General features: G+C 44.5%; 1 protein-coding gene across 1 annotated transcript in view; it reads right to left on the reverse strand.

Annotated features, from left to right (window-relative positions):
* The window catches only part of SNX10 (sorting nexin 10), a 72028-nt gene extending 66834 nt beyond the window's left edge, over positions 1 to 5194 (reverse strand). Inside the window, exon 1 of the mRNA XM_018575954.1 lies at positions 5156 to 5194. The gene's annotated coding sequence lies outside the window, so the exon portion shown is untranslated. The remainder of the gene's footprint in view (positions 1 to 5155) is intronic.
* Between the last annotated feature and the right edge of the window lie 8002 nt (positions 5195 to 13196).

Genomic DNA, 13196 nt, shown 5'->3' on the forward strand with positions numbered 1-13196 from the left:
TTATTAAAACACCCCCCAATTTTTTTGGGCAAAAAAAAAAAAAAAAAAAAAAAAAAAAGACAGGGTCACGTCGGGTAAATAGACACCAAACATGTCAAGCTTTAAAATTGCACGCGCCCGCGAAATCGCAGAACACGACGCACCCAAAATTGGCAATATGCAACACTTTAAAAGCTTTTGCCACTCATCAGTTTAGTGTCATCAGTGATAAATGGCCCTAGAATTATTGCTTCCATTCCGACGTTTGCAGTGATATGCAACATGAGTGGCACAATAGTAGTTTTTGCACAATGGCGCACCGGACGCATGTTTGCGTGTGTACGTGGAGGGGGCGGGGGGACTTTAAAAGATGTGTTATTTTACACTTTTTTTTTTTTTTACACTTTACTTTATTGCTAGCACATAGGAGACTAAGAAATCCCCTATGTGATAGCCAATTCACATAACAGGTCTTCTTTATGGAGACATCAGGGGACTCCAAGACCCCTGTCACCTAGGGACAGAGATCTGCTTCATCAACTTCTCAGTGGCATCTGTAACTGGAGAGTGGCACTGAATGCAGGAAGTGATGTAATACACATCACTTCCTGCATTCTGGGACATAAGAGGAGATCAAAGGGAGATTGTGTACTGAACTCCCTTTGATCTCCACTGACAGCGTCGCCGTGCTGGTGCCAGCGGATCTTGGGACCAGCGGGGGGCACGCACACCCGCAGGTACTACAAGCGATCGAACGTCTACAGATGCCCGATCGCTTGAATGTTAACAGCCGGATGTTTACATTGCTGACAGTTTCCCCACTCATGTGCACACTGGTCGCCGAGCAGGGGGCGGCGACCTTAAGACACCGTCCCGCTCCTGTAAGGCTCCTGTCCGGCCATTCACGAACGGCCATGGACGGGAAGTGGTTAAAGAAGTTCTAAAGTCCAGGCATATCCTCTCCTGTTAGATCAGCAGCATTGTAAGAGGAATACATACTAGAGTGGTTTTTAATAATCCAAATCAAAGCTTACTTGAAAAAAATCCCTTTTATGTATTGACTGCTGCCTTCCGTCTGCCCGTCACTTTCACCAACTTCCTCAGCCCTGCGAATAAGCATTCAACGTCTGAACAATGCAACCTTATCAATGCTTGCTGGAAGCAATGTCTTATGGGATGTGTTGTCTTTAGAAATCAAGATTGCATCATATCCAGCAGAGAGATGCAAAGCACACTGAGAATCCAGTGAGTTGGTGAAAGTGATGGGCAGACAGAAGGCAGCACTCACTACATAAAAGGGATTTTTTTCAAGTAAGTTTTATACAACTCTAGTATGTATTCCTATTACAGTGCTGATGTTATGACAGGAGAGTGTATGCTGGGACTCTAGAACTCCTTTAAAATGCAGAGATCTGTGGATTAGCCATTAAAAGGACAGGTTCACCTTTAATGAACATGTCCTTTAAATACATCCACCTAGCCCAAGTGCAGCCTGCCATGTTAAATACTTAACCTACAAGAGTTAGCAAGGCAGATTCACTCACTCATACTTTTTAGTGTGGATGGAGAGTTCTTCGTTCAGCACATGCAGTTAAATGTGAAGAAACTACCAGTGCATGGCGGGTGGGGCCTTGGTAAAAGGACAGGTTCCCATTTGCCTAACCAGTGTTGAGAGAACTCAACGATTGCATTATTTCTATTGAGCAATGTAACAACATTGCTTACTGCAAGCAATGAATGATGGGATATGTAGTCTAGAGAAATTGAGATTGCATCACATCAAGCAGCAGGGAAGGAGATGCAAAGCATGGCGGTACACTACGATTTTCTCGTTCAGCCCTGTGCTCAGTTACCCCATCCATACGAAACAGTATGGATGGAGGAATCTTCCATACCGGTTGTTATATTCTGACAGTTGGCGCCAGGCTGGCATTTGTAGTGCATTGTCCCAACACTTTTTCCACAATGCATGAGTATTTACATCTATGTGCTGTCATGCATTACTTTCTATCTTGCCATGTTCGAATGGGGAGCCCATTCGAACATGGCAACATGTGTCCCCAGTTATTTACAAACACCGGAGTGATCAGACGATCACTCCGGTGTTTGCTCTGCACAGAGGAATCATTAAATATCATTGATATTTAACGATCCCCCGCTCTGCCACGCTACAGAGCCGCTGTCATCCAAAAACATGAGTTGATTACCTGATAACTCTGTTTCCAGGAATCTTCCAGGACAGCCATCGAGATATAGGCTCCGCCTAGCCTCGCCGTCAGCGAGAGGAGGGTGTGCTCTGCCCAAGTTAGAATATTCGTCGCCAACTGCATGAGGCCCTGCGAGCGCGTGCCCCCTTGCCGGTTTATGTAGGCCACTGCCGCGGCGTTGTCCGAGGCCACCGCCACATGGTGCCCGGCTAACGTCTCCTGGAACTGGCGGAGGGCTAACTCTATCGCCTTTAGCTCTCTCCAGTTTGACGACCTGAAGCGGCTCCCCTGCTCCCAGGCTGCTTGCCAAATGGACTCCTGGCAGTGAGCACCCCAACCCCAGGCACTGGCATCCGTCGTGACCACAAGTGGTGCTGGCTGAGACCAAAGTCTACCGACTGAGAGGTTCCGACACTCCATCCACCACAGTAGTGAATGCTTGAGGAGAACTATTGGGAGAGTGAAATGTACTCATTCTCATAATGAGAGCCGACATGTGACACTGCAGATGTCACCTATTGGCTGCATTGATCGAGAACTGAGCGAATCCATACTACAGACCACTCTAAATCCTCTCTCTGCAGAGAGCGGCGATTGTCAGTTACCACCCCCCGCCCCCCCGTTACTCCAGCGTTCATTGAAGGGACAGACATGGGGAGGGGGCGGGCACAGCTGGCTCTACAGAGGCAGAGCAAGCGGGACAACATTGTCAGGATCTTTCCCCGCTGCAGTGCTGTCAGCATATAGAAAGCAGTAGTCCACTATATGCTGAGTTTTGGGTCACAGGAGGACATTAGTAATTGTTCTCCTGTGACCCTAAAGAGAACTATCGCAAAAACAAAAAAAAATAGATCTAGCCATAGTTCTCTTTTAAAGAGAAACTTCAATCTCTTCTCCCACCAGTGGGTTCATTTAGCTGCTGACCCCCCCACACACCCTCTTACAATTTTCACTGCATTATCCTCAAATAATATACCCACTTTAGCCGGCATTGTCCTGCACCACCAAGATCATCCGGAGCCCTTCACTCCCTCCTGGAATACCAAACCTAGTCACCCCAGGAGGTTGCTGCAGCAGGATTGATGTCATTCTTTCCTAGGTGAAAATGGTGTTAGGAAAGAGCCGGGTAAAGAAATGTATATATAAAGAAAAGTACATTTAAGGAGAACTATGAGGGGAGTGCTTTTCACTCACCTCATAGTTCTAGCCGACCTGACCGTCCGCCCATTGCGATTACACAGGCGGACAGCGGACGTGTATTTACGTGATTTTTTTCTGTGCATGCGCGAGCAGAACCCTACTAAATTCTTGTACCAGCTGTGACGTACAAGCGTTCTGGCTGCTCTGTAGCAACCCGATCGCTTGGATGATCAGAAAGTGCAGACGCCCCCTCCACCGCGCCCCCTCCGCCAATACAATAAAAGTTAAGTGTAAAATATAAAAAGAAAAAAAAAAAGGCAAAGATTTTTTTTTTTACTTTTTAAGTCCACTGCACACACACGAAAACTAAGGCTGGGTTCACACCTAGGCGTATTACGTATGCACGTCTGTCTCGCGACCGTCACGCTTTTTTTACCGCAATTCGCGGTAAAAAAAATGCGCGACCGTCGCTCGATTCCAAAGGCTACTTGGCTGTATCCCAATGGAAAACGCCCTCCAAAACGGCCCAAAGAAGTACATGTACTTGTTTGGGCGTCAGCCGTTTTGTAGGGCGTTCAGACGGGCGGAAATACGGAAAGGTGTGAACCATACCCATAGAAAACAATGGGATTTTCATGGTTGTACGTTTTGTAGAGCGTTCATAGAGCGTTGAACGCACGACAAAACGGAAAGGTGTGAACGGGGCCTTAAGGTGCCCATACACCTTACGACCACCGCAAGACTTTTGTCTTGCGATGGTCGTATGCTTATTGAAAGCTCGTACGATCTGCCCACCTTGGGATCGTACTTCCGATGACCGCAATGCAGAATGGGCAGTGTGCGCGTGCGCACACCGGCCCGTTCCACAGCTATCGAACAAGCAGGCTAGAAACCTGCCGACAATCGTATGATTCTCGGCGGGTTTTCTAGCATGCTGGTTCGACAAAAGACGTGCGACGGTACAGTAGAAACGGTCGCACGCCTTCCATACACTGTACAATTCTCGATCACGGGATTTCCCTCGATTCTCATACGAGAATCGTACAGTGTATGGGCACCTTTAGATTACGCTACACATGCTACAGATCACCTCAAACATCAGAGAGAGCAATAATTCTAGGGTTTAATTACTGATAAGACTAAACTAATGAGCGGTAAATATTTCCAAAGAGTCACCTATGGCCAATTTAGGTATGGTATTTTTTTGCAATTTCGCATGATTTTAAAGCTTGACATGTTTGGTGTCCATTTACCCGACATGATCCAATCTTTTATATATTTTAACAGAAAATTACATAATAAAATGTTTCATGACATAGGGAAAACAGTTTTTGTTCCCAACAATTTTAGGGAAGGAGGGGAGCATTGCAATGTGACATCCTGTATATGGGTGTAACATGGTAGAGAAGATAACATTGCAGGGATGGGGGAGGGGTTGGTGAAGATGGATGGTGACTTTTGGGAGTGAAGGTCCACTTTAATATACTTCTATTCTATACTTGGAATATCAAACCCGAGAGATATAAATATATCTATATATTCCCCTCCTCCACCCTCAGGAATAAGAAAATGAAGGGTCAGCATAAGACTCTAGAGTGATGAAGATTAAAGCGGCCAGATCTGTCAGCTGAGATCTGGGAACACAGAGCAATGTTTATAGATGATATGGGAAACAATCACTATACAATGACAGCGTTCTTCACTCAGCAACAATGTAACATTTGTTTCCAGTGCGGTATTTTCTCCCGTGCTAACACACAGCCCAGATCCCATACAATCACCCCATTCATGAACAATCCCGTGACCGGGAAGCCGCACTCTCTACTCACTGATAGACAAACCTCCCCGAGCACCTCCAGCTGACTGCTACGTCACCTGAGGACACGGTTCAGCAAGCGTGCAGAAAGGCCACGCCCACAAAGCTCTGTCACTGAGCCTGAATTTCCGGAAGAGCTCTGTTGGGTAAAACCAATAATCAGCTATGGGGGGGTAGATACTGGAAGGGCTTTTCCTCTGCTGGAGGTATGTAAGAGGAATGATTCACTGTACACAGTGAGTAATCATAGAGTAGGGAATAAAGGGGGGCACACTGAGAACATGAGCACACAATATACTACAAACTATTTAACTTTCCATGTGGCTTCAATTACCAGTCACCATCTGCCAGACAGTGATCATTCATTATTATTACTGGCTCTGCAAACAAAGGTGCTCTGTGGACTAGACTTAGAGACTGTCCCAGGAAGCAGAGGAGTTCCTCCTTTACTCTCAGTCCTGCTTCCTTTTGTTCTGATGTACACACCTAGAATGAACCTCCCACAAGTGATGTACTACACTCAGGGCCTTCCACACCATACCGCACATAAAAACTCATCACAACGCATCGAAATAAATGCATGTTTACATGTGCTACCATGTATTTTCATGCACCAGTTAGCATGTTATTGTGACTGCACTTTCATGCATGTGTTGCCATGCAATATAATGTCATCCTTTGTTGAGCACTTTTCAGTCCTATTTTCTAGAAGAGTCACTATAATGACCATGATTTCTCTTCACTTCAGTCGCTGTGTATTGTATTCACATTTGTTGAGGTGCGTTGGGCAGATTTTACCACCCTCTGAAAGCCAATCCATAGTGGATCGATTTCAGAGAGCAGTTGGCGGCGCTTTTCAGGAGGCGATACACTGCCACCTCCTGAATGTGTTTTTTTGTTTTTTTTTGATCCTGAGACTTTTTATTGCAATACTGCGTTGCCACTGTGTGAGCTAAGCGGTTGCAGCAAGCATCACCACCTCCCAAACACGATACGCTGAGTACAATCTGCCATTCCCCAGCCCTGTCCAGTATGCTGGACGCCAGACACTCCTGTGTACACCTCTTGGCCTGTCCCTAGCTAGAGAATGACAAAGCACATTTGATGCAAACACATTTTCACAAATACATGGAAAAAGGACTTGCAAAATCTGACATTAAATGATGCAATTATAAATATATCAGGGATGCACTGATATTGGTTTTTCGGTATCGAGTACCGATATTTATTAGAGGTGCATCGAAATGGAAATTGCAAAACCGAAAAAAAAAAATTGTCAGGCCGAAACTGAAAATGTTTTTTATTTTATTTTTTTTTCAAATTTATTTAATATTTTATTTTTATTTATTTTTTATAAACTTTTTCATTTTTTTATATTTATTTTTAGTTATTTATTCATTTTTTATTAAATATTTTTATTTTTTACTTTACTTTTAGGGGCTCGCCGAACTGTGACAGGAGGCTGAGGTGTGGGAGGAGAGACGCCGGCTGCTCACATCGCTCTTCCCCTGCAGCGCTCGGCCGGCTATCACAGTTTCTCTGCTCCCCGCTGGGACACAGAGCAGCTCCGAGCGGGGAGGAAAGAAAGCCGGGATGCGCCGATGTATCGGCAAGAAAATGGCACTTTCTGCATTTTGCCAAAAGTGCCATTTTCGACCGATATATCGGTGCATCCCTAAAATTTATCTTTCGGTACTTGCCGATACCAAATACCGATATCGGTACTTCCGGGAGCATGGTATTGGCTTCCCAACAAAGCAAAAAGCCAGGCAATGGGTCATTACCCGTTGCCCGGCTTCCTGATTGGCCAGGAAGATGGCTCCATGCAGATTGGCCAGCTCAATGCTGATTGGCTGGGAAGCCTGCGTCCCGGCCAATGAAGAAGCTGGACGGCGAGTAATGACCCGCCACCTGGCTTCTTCATTGCCCGAGAAGCCAGCACCATGCTGTTTGGCTGGCTCAGTGATGATTAGCTGGGAAGTCGGCTTCCCGGCCAATCAGCATGGATCCGGCTTCCCGGCCATTCATCATTGAGTCGGCCAAACAGCATGGAGTCGGCTTCCCAGCCAATCAGAAAGCCGGGCGGCGGGTAATTGAGCCAGCCAAACAGCATGGAGCTGGCTTCCTGATTGGCCGGGAAGCTGGCTCCTTGTTCGCTCACGACACTGAGATTTCCGCTGACCAGAAGTTACGGTATCGGGGGTAAGTATCGGAGTATTTGGGCGAATAAAAGTACTCGCCCAAATACTCGGTATCGGCACCGATACCAATACTAGTTTTGGTATAGGTCCATCCATAATATATACCGTATACCTAGTTAAAAAGTATTATACAACCACAACAAAAATGGGGCTTTTAGCGATAACTCATGACAAAGAAACAGAAAAAATGTAAAAAAGTAGAACATTTTATTCCGTACATATTAAAATCAATACATTTTTACAGAAACAAGGAGGAGCCATCGTGCAGGACGGACGCTGGTTGGGATCACCACGCCAGACTTTGAACTGGTTTCACTGCTGCCTGTTTAGTCCAGACCCTGCCCCTCCTGTGGTCCCTCCTCCCACCAGGTACGGTGTCCCTATATTTCATGATGTAGCTTTTATGTGAACGCCTCTCTCCTGAAGAAGCCGATAGCGGTGAAACGCGTTGAGATAATACATCTGCCAGCATTACATGACGTCTTTAGTTAATCTGCAATCTACTTGGAGGAGGATCCCATTATCGTCATTCCCTCCAGCAAGTTCACTATCTCAGTTGTATATCCTGTAATGTTTCATGTGCCATGAAGGACTTTTCTTTTAAAACTATAATGTTTTTATTATATATGGAATATATTTGTTTTTGGTATTTTTTCCTTGTCATGAGCTACCACTAAAAACCCCATTGTTGTTGTGGTTGTATGATGTTTGTTCTAATCTGGGGGTGAGGTGCCCTTTACCTCGGTGCCGCTCCGTTTTGGGGTGTTGGAGTTGTTGCTAGATGAACCTAGCTAAAAATAAATAGATATGTCCTATGCAGGGGCAAGCCTGGGTTTGTATTTCATGTGTTGAATGGATGCAGATTACAGGTGAAACTCGAATAATTAGAATATCGTGCAAAGTTCATTTATTTCACTAATGCAACTTAAAAGGTGAAACTAATATATGAGATAGACTCATTACATGCAAAGCAAGATAATTCAAGCCTTGATTTGTCATAATTGTGATGATTATGGCTTACAGCTCATGAAAACCCCAAGAACCCCAAATCCACAACCTCAAAAAGTAGATTATTACATGCAATCAATAAAACAAGGATTGTACATAGAACAATATCGGACCTCTGAAAAGTACAAGCATGCATATGTACTCAGTACTTGGTTTGGGCCCCTTTTGCAGCAATTACTGCCATTACTTTTGCACGATATTCTAATTATTCGAGTTTCACCTGTATATGTAAATGTCCATGCACCACCTAGTGGCTTCTTCATTTAAGTTTTTAATAGCTGCTTGTTGATAAGAAACATGAAAGCTTCTAAAGGGGAACTCTGGGAAAAGTGAATTTTGCACATTTGCTATATACCAGTAAATCGCCTCTAGTGATGTGCGTTCCATGTGCTATAATGTGCTGCGTTAGTTAAAATTAGTGTCACCCAGCAACGACAGTACAGTAAGCTCTGAGCTTCCAGTCCCGGATCTCATACTGTGAAGGCTGGGATTGGACAAGGGGGGACAGATGAACATCACAATTTCCACCTCGTCCAATTACACAGCACCATGTGAAAAGTATAAAAATAAATGTTTTATGAATGGATGAGGTGGAGTGCAAGGGACCCAAATAGCCTTCACTGTATGCACTGTATGAGAGCCGGGGCTGTAAGTGTCAGCACTGGAAGTTCAGCGTTTACTGTGATCTGCATATCTGGCAGTCAGGGCCGGATTTCCCACAAGGCCACTGAGGCTCGGCCTCTGGGTGGCAGGGAGTAGAGGGGCAGCAGGGGTGTGTAATTCCTATGACCCGACGCTTGGGACATGCAGTTCCAGGTGCCGGGTGGCTAGTTTTTTTCTACCTTTATCCCTGATTTAGGCAAGCAGAGCTAAATGTAGAGCAGGGAAGCCGCCGCTTGTTTTGTACAAGGGATCTCTGCGATGCCACTGAGATCACCTGTATGCAGCTTTCAGGTCTGTCCCCCTCCCTGTCAGCTACCTCTCTCCCCGCTTGCTGCCTCTCTCCTCGCTGGCTGACTCTCTCTCCACCATGGTTTTCGGGGTCCCTCGCTCTTCTGGGGGACCCGGGAGCACGGCAAGGTAGTTGAGGATGAAGAGCGGGGAGCAGAGCGGAGAATATCCGTTCTCCATTCTGCTCTATGTGAACACTGAGACGGGGGAGCTGCACTCGAAGCCTTTCCATCTCAGATGTCACAGGAGAGCCAGCACAATGCTGTGCTAGAATTCCTGTATTGGAGGTGACAGGTTAACTAAAGAGAACCTGTCACCTCCAAATGCTATCACACAGGGGCTTCTTAGTTCCTCTGTGATAGCAATAAAGTTAAGTGAAACGAAAAAAAAGAATCTCAAATCCAGTAAGAACACGTCCCTGGAGTCTCTGGAATGTCTTCTCTCTGTATGTGGGAACCTTTCCAAGATCTTGCGCTGAAGCATCACCAGCACCTTCAATTACAATGGGGAGCTGCAAGATAATCAGACCTCGCATTTTTATCAGAAGTTCAGACTTACATTTGATTAATGATGACATTAAATTTGGACACTCACCGCCAGAGTAATAGAAACTCCTGTTCAGTACAGTGCTGGTCTAGAATTGGGCCTTGTAACAGCTGCAGCATTGTACCAGTGACACAGGGGTCCTGTGATGTAGGCCAAATACAGTCCTATAAGTTGACACAACAAACTTATTAAAACCGGCTTCTAATAATAAACTTATTAAAAACAGAAAGTTGGCAAAGCCTCACTTCAGCATCAGAGCCCCTGCAGAGCCTGCTCTAATGTACAGATAAAGCCACTTGGGAGCATATGTCATAGCTATGCAAAATACAACTGTTAAAAGACCATGGACATATGAGGTATGCCCCCAAATAAGTTTGAGGGGAACTTATCAAGACTGGAGCAGACAAAATCTGAAGCAGTCGTGCATGGAAACCAATCAGCTTCTCTCTTTCATTTGCTAATCTTAATTGACCAAACTGAAGAGAGAAGCTGATTGGTTACTATGGGCAACTGCTCCAGATTTTGTCTGCTCCAGTTTTCAAAAATTCCCCTCTTTATCCTTATAGCCTGGAAATACTATACTAGAAGGGAAGTAAGGAAGAAGTTGCCAACTACAGGCCAGTGAGTCTACCATCTGTAGTAGTAACATTATTGAAATCACTCCTTAAAAGAAGTATCAATGATCATTTAGTGGCCATTCACACCATAGCGTTGCATTCATCGCACGATACCATGCGATTCATGCATGCTATCGCACAATGCAACTGGTGTGTGCTATTGTGCCACAGGTGCGTTGCAATGCCATTTATTTGAATGGCAGCCTAACGCACCTCCCGTGTGTCCACACCCACTGCTATCTGCAGTATGTTGTGATGCCATTCATAGGGAATTGATTAGAATTCAGTTGCAGCACAACAGACCAGAAAAGTCTAAATGGGACCCTAGGGTTCATTCCACCGCGTTAGTGCAATGCATCCAAACACCTAACAGCAGTTTTCCTTTAACCCCTTCATGACTGAGGCCTTTTTTTCATTTTAGGTGTGTGTGTGTCCACAGCAGAAGCCAGATTTATACCCTATGCAAATCATAGGCACTTGATGTTCACATGTAAGAGACCAGGATTCAGATTGGCAAAGACCGCATTCTTGGCCAAAAGTAATCGCCCACTTTGTATGTGGTCATAGCGATTAACTGGCCTTGAAAACAGCAGGCTATCCGATCTTATTTGCCCTTCTACATGAGGCCCTAAAGCCGGAGTCTGAAAATGCCGGCCCGCAGGCAAGTCAGGTACACGGTCTGCATTTGTCGGATGCAGCCCGCATAGCTGCTTCTCTGTGGCGACACACAGATCCTTTAAGCCATTTTTCTGAAATCCTGAGGGGAGAGAGAGAGAGGGGAGAGGAGAGGAGAGAGAGAGGAGAGAGTGTGTGTGTGTGTTTTTTGAAAAAAGTGTATTCTTTTATATGTGGGACCTTACATTTTCCTGCAGCATGGTATGTGATGAAATACATTTGGTTAGGAATCACTCTCCTGGGACACATCGATTGCGTGTCCAGGGAGAGTTTTCTAACTTCATGTAATCATATCACATACCATTACATGCGGTGTGCAGGCATTTACATGCAGAGGCTGTCACCTGATCATTAACTTGAATAAGTGACAGCTTCCGCTTGTAAACACCAGATTAGACATTCCTGCCTGAGCTTTTTTTTTTTCAGTTTCTGTTCCTTAATGACTGAAGCACTTTTAAAAATTTTGCTCTGATACTTCCACAGCGGTAACATACTTTCTTACTAAGTGCACCCACACATATTATATAGGGTGAAAAACAAAGAGGTGCAGCTCAGCTGTGGAGTTTCATTGTAAGGGGTTAATTTGTAAACAAAAATATTTTTGTGTATACTTTTATTTTGGTAAATTATTTTTATTTCTTTACTTTACATTTTTTGTCTATTATATTAAGCAGCCACTATAACTGCTTGATAATTTATTTTTTTTATTTTGGGTTATTAAGCTGCTTAAAACTTAGCAGCCAATATTAACCTTAGTGACTGAATCTGCAGCATGTCAGATTCAGACGTCACTTAAGACTTCTGATCATTCTAAGATCAGAAGTCTGATACAATGTTTTTATTACAATGATACAAATGTTTAATTTTTCCTCCAGATTTCTAGGAAGCAGAGAAATATGTAGCAAGATGAAACATGTGCATCATTGTACACATCAGGATCTGTAGAGAGCCATCAAAACAGATCTCCATGTGTGTAGAACTGTCAAAGCAGTGATAAAGCAAAGCCATTCACAGGGCTCTATTGTCACTGTCAGCTACTCGATCACTGACAGCGATCAAGTATCTGTAAAAGCTTCATTCTTTCATTGGTGAAAGAACTAAGCTTTTGCAAAGCTAAATGTCTTTATTAATGGATGCCTCAATACCGAGACATCCATTATTGAAGAGTAAGCACTGAGCTCAGCGGTTACCGACTTTTAAAAGCTTCAAATAACTGAGCACGTAGCGTACATGGTCAGCCATTTGGGCACTTCATGCTGGGGACGTACAGTGTAGATCTCCAGTCATGAGGGGGTTAAAGTAACAGTACTCATTAAGATCTGCATCATTTCCAAAACGAAAGTGAAGAGTCCTTTAATGGCTTCAACAAAGCTGCAGAAAGCTTTTAGATGATTTGTAAAAGCCTTCAGAACACACTGCTCTTATACAAGCTGAAGTCCAAGAGAACAAGGCCTAAGGATGCTGTAGTAGTTTCTCCAATCAATGTGCTGCTGGTAGATTTATAGGACCAGACAAACTTCTGACTTTTTTTTTTTTTTTTAGGACCGATTGCATATCAGCTAGAAATCTCATTCTTTTCTTGGTGGTTGGTTCATGTCTATGCGCTTTAGCTCGGTGTGAAAGGAAAGGCAAACTATATGGGCCCATTTACACTTGTCTGTGCGTTGCTATGCACACTTCCACTTACATTGCAAATCCAGCCTTATAGTCTAGTGCAGAGGAACCGCTACCAAATGCTGTAGGCAGTGTCCCATGACCAGGGAAGGTACCCTGCATAGCCTTCTGCTCTTATACTAAACTTAGGAGTTAAAGTTACCTGAATGCATTTTTAAGATTTTAAGTTCAGTGTCACTTTAGCGGAAAGTGTGACCTGCACCCATGTGTATTAATAGGGATGCACCGATACCAGTTTTTCAGTATAGAGTACTGATATTTATATATTTCTGAACTCGAAGATACGGGAACTTCCGCTTGCATGGAGCAGACTTCCTGGCCAATCAGGAAGCTGGCTGCATGTTCCCATGCAGCACTGCCTGTCAGAGGAAATCTCTCTGAC

Source organism: Nanorana parkeri, unplaced genomic scaffold (assembly GCF_000935625.1).
Source record: "Nanorana parkeri isolate BGI_ZX_2015 unplaced genomic scaffold, ASM93562v1 scaffold4, whole genome shotgun sequence".
Lineage (NCBI taxonomy): Eukaryota > Metazoa > Chordata > Amphibia > Anura > Dicroglossidae > Nanorana > Nanorana parkeri.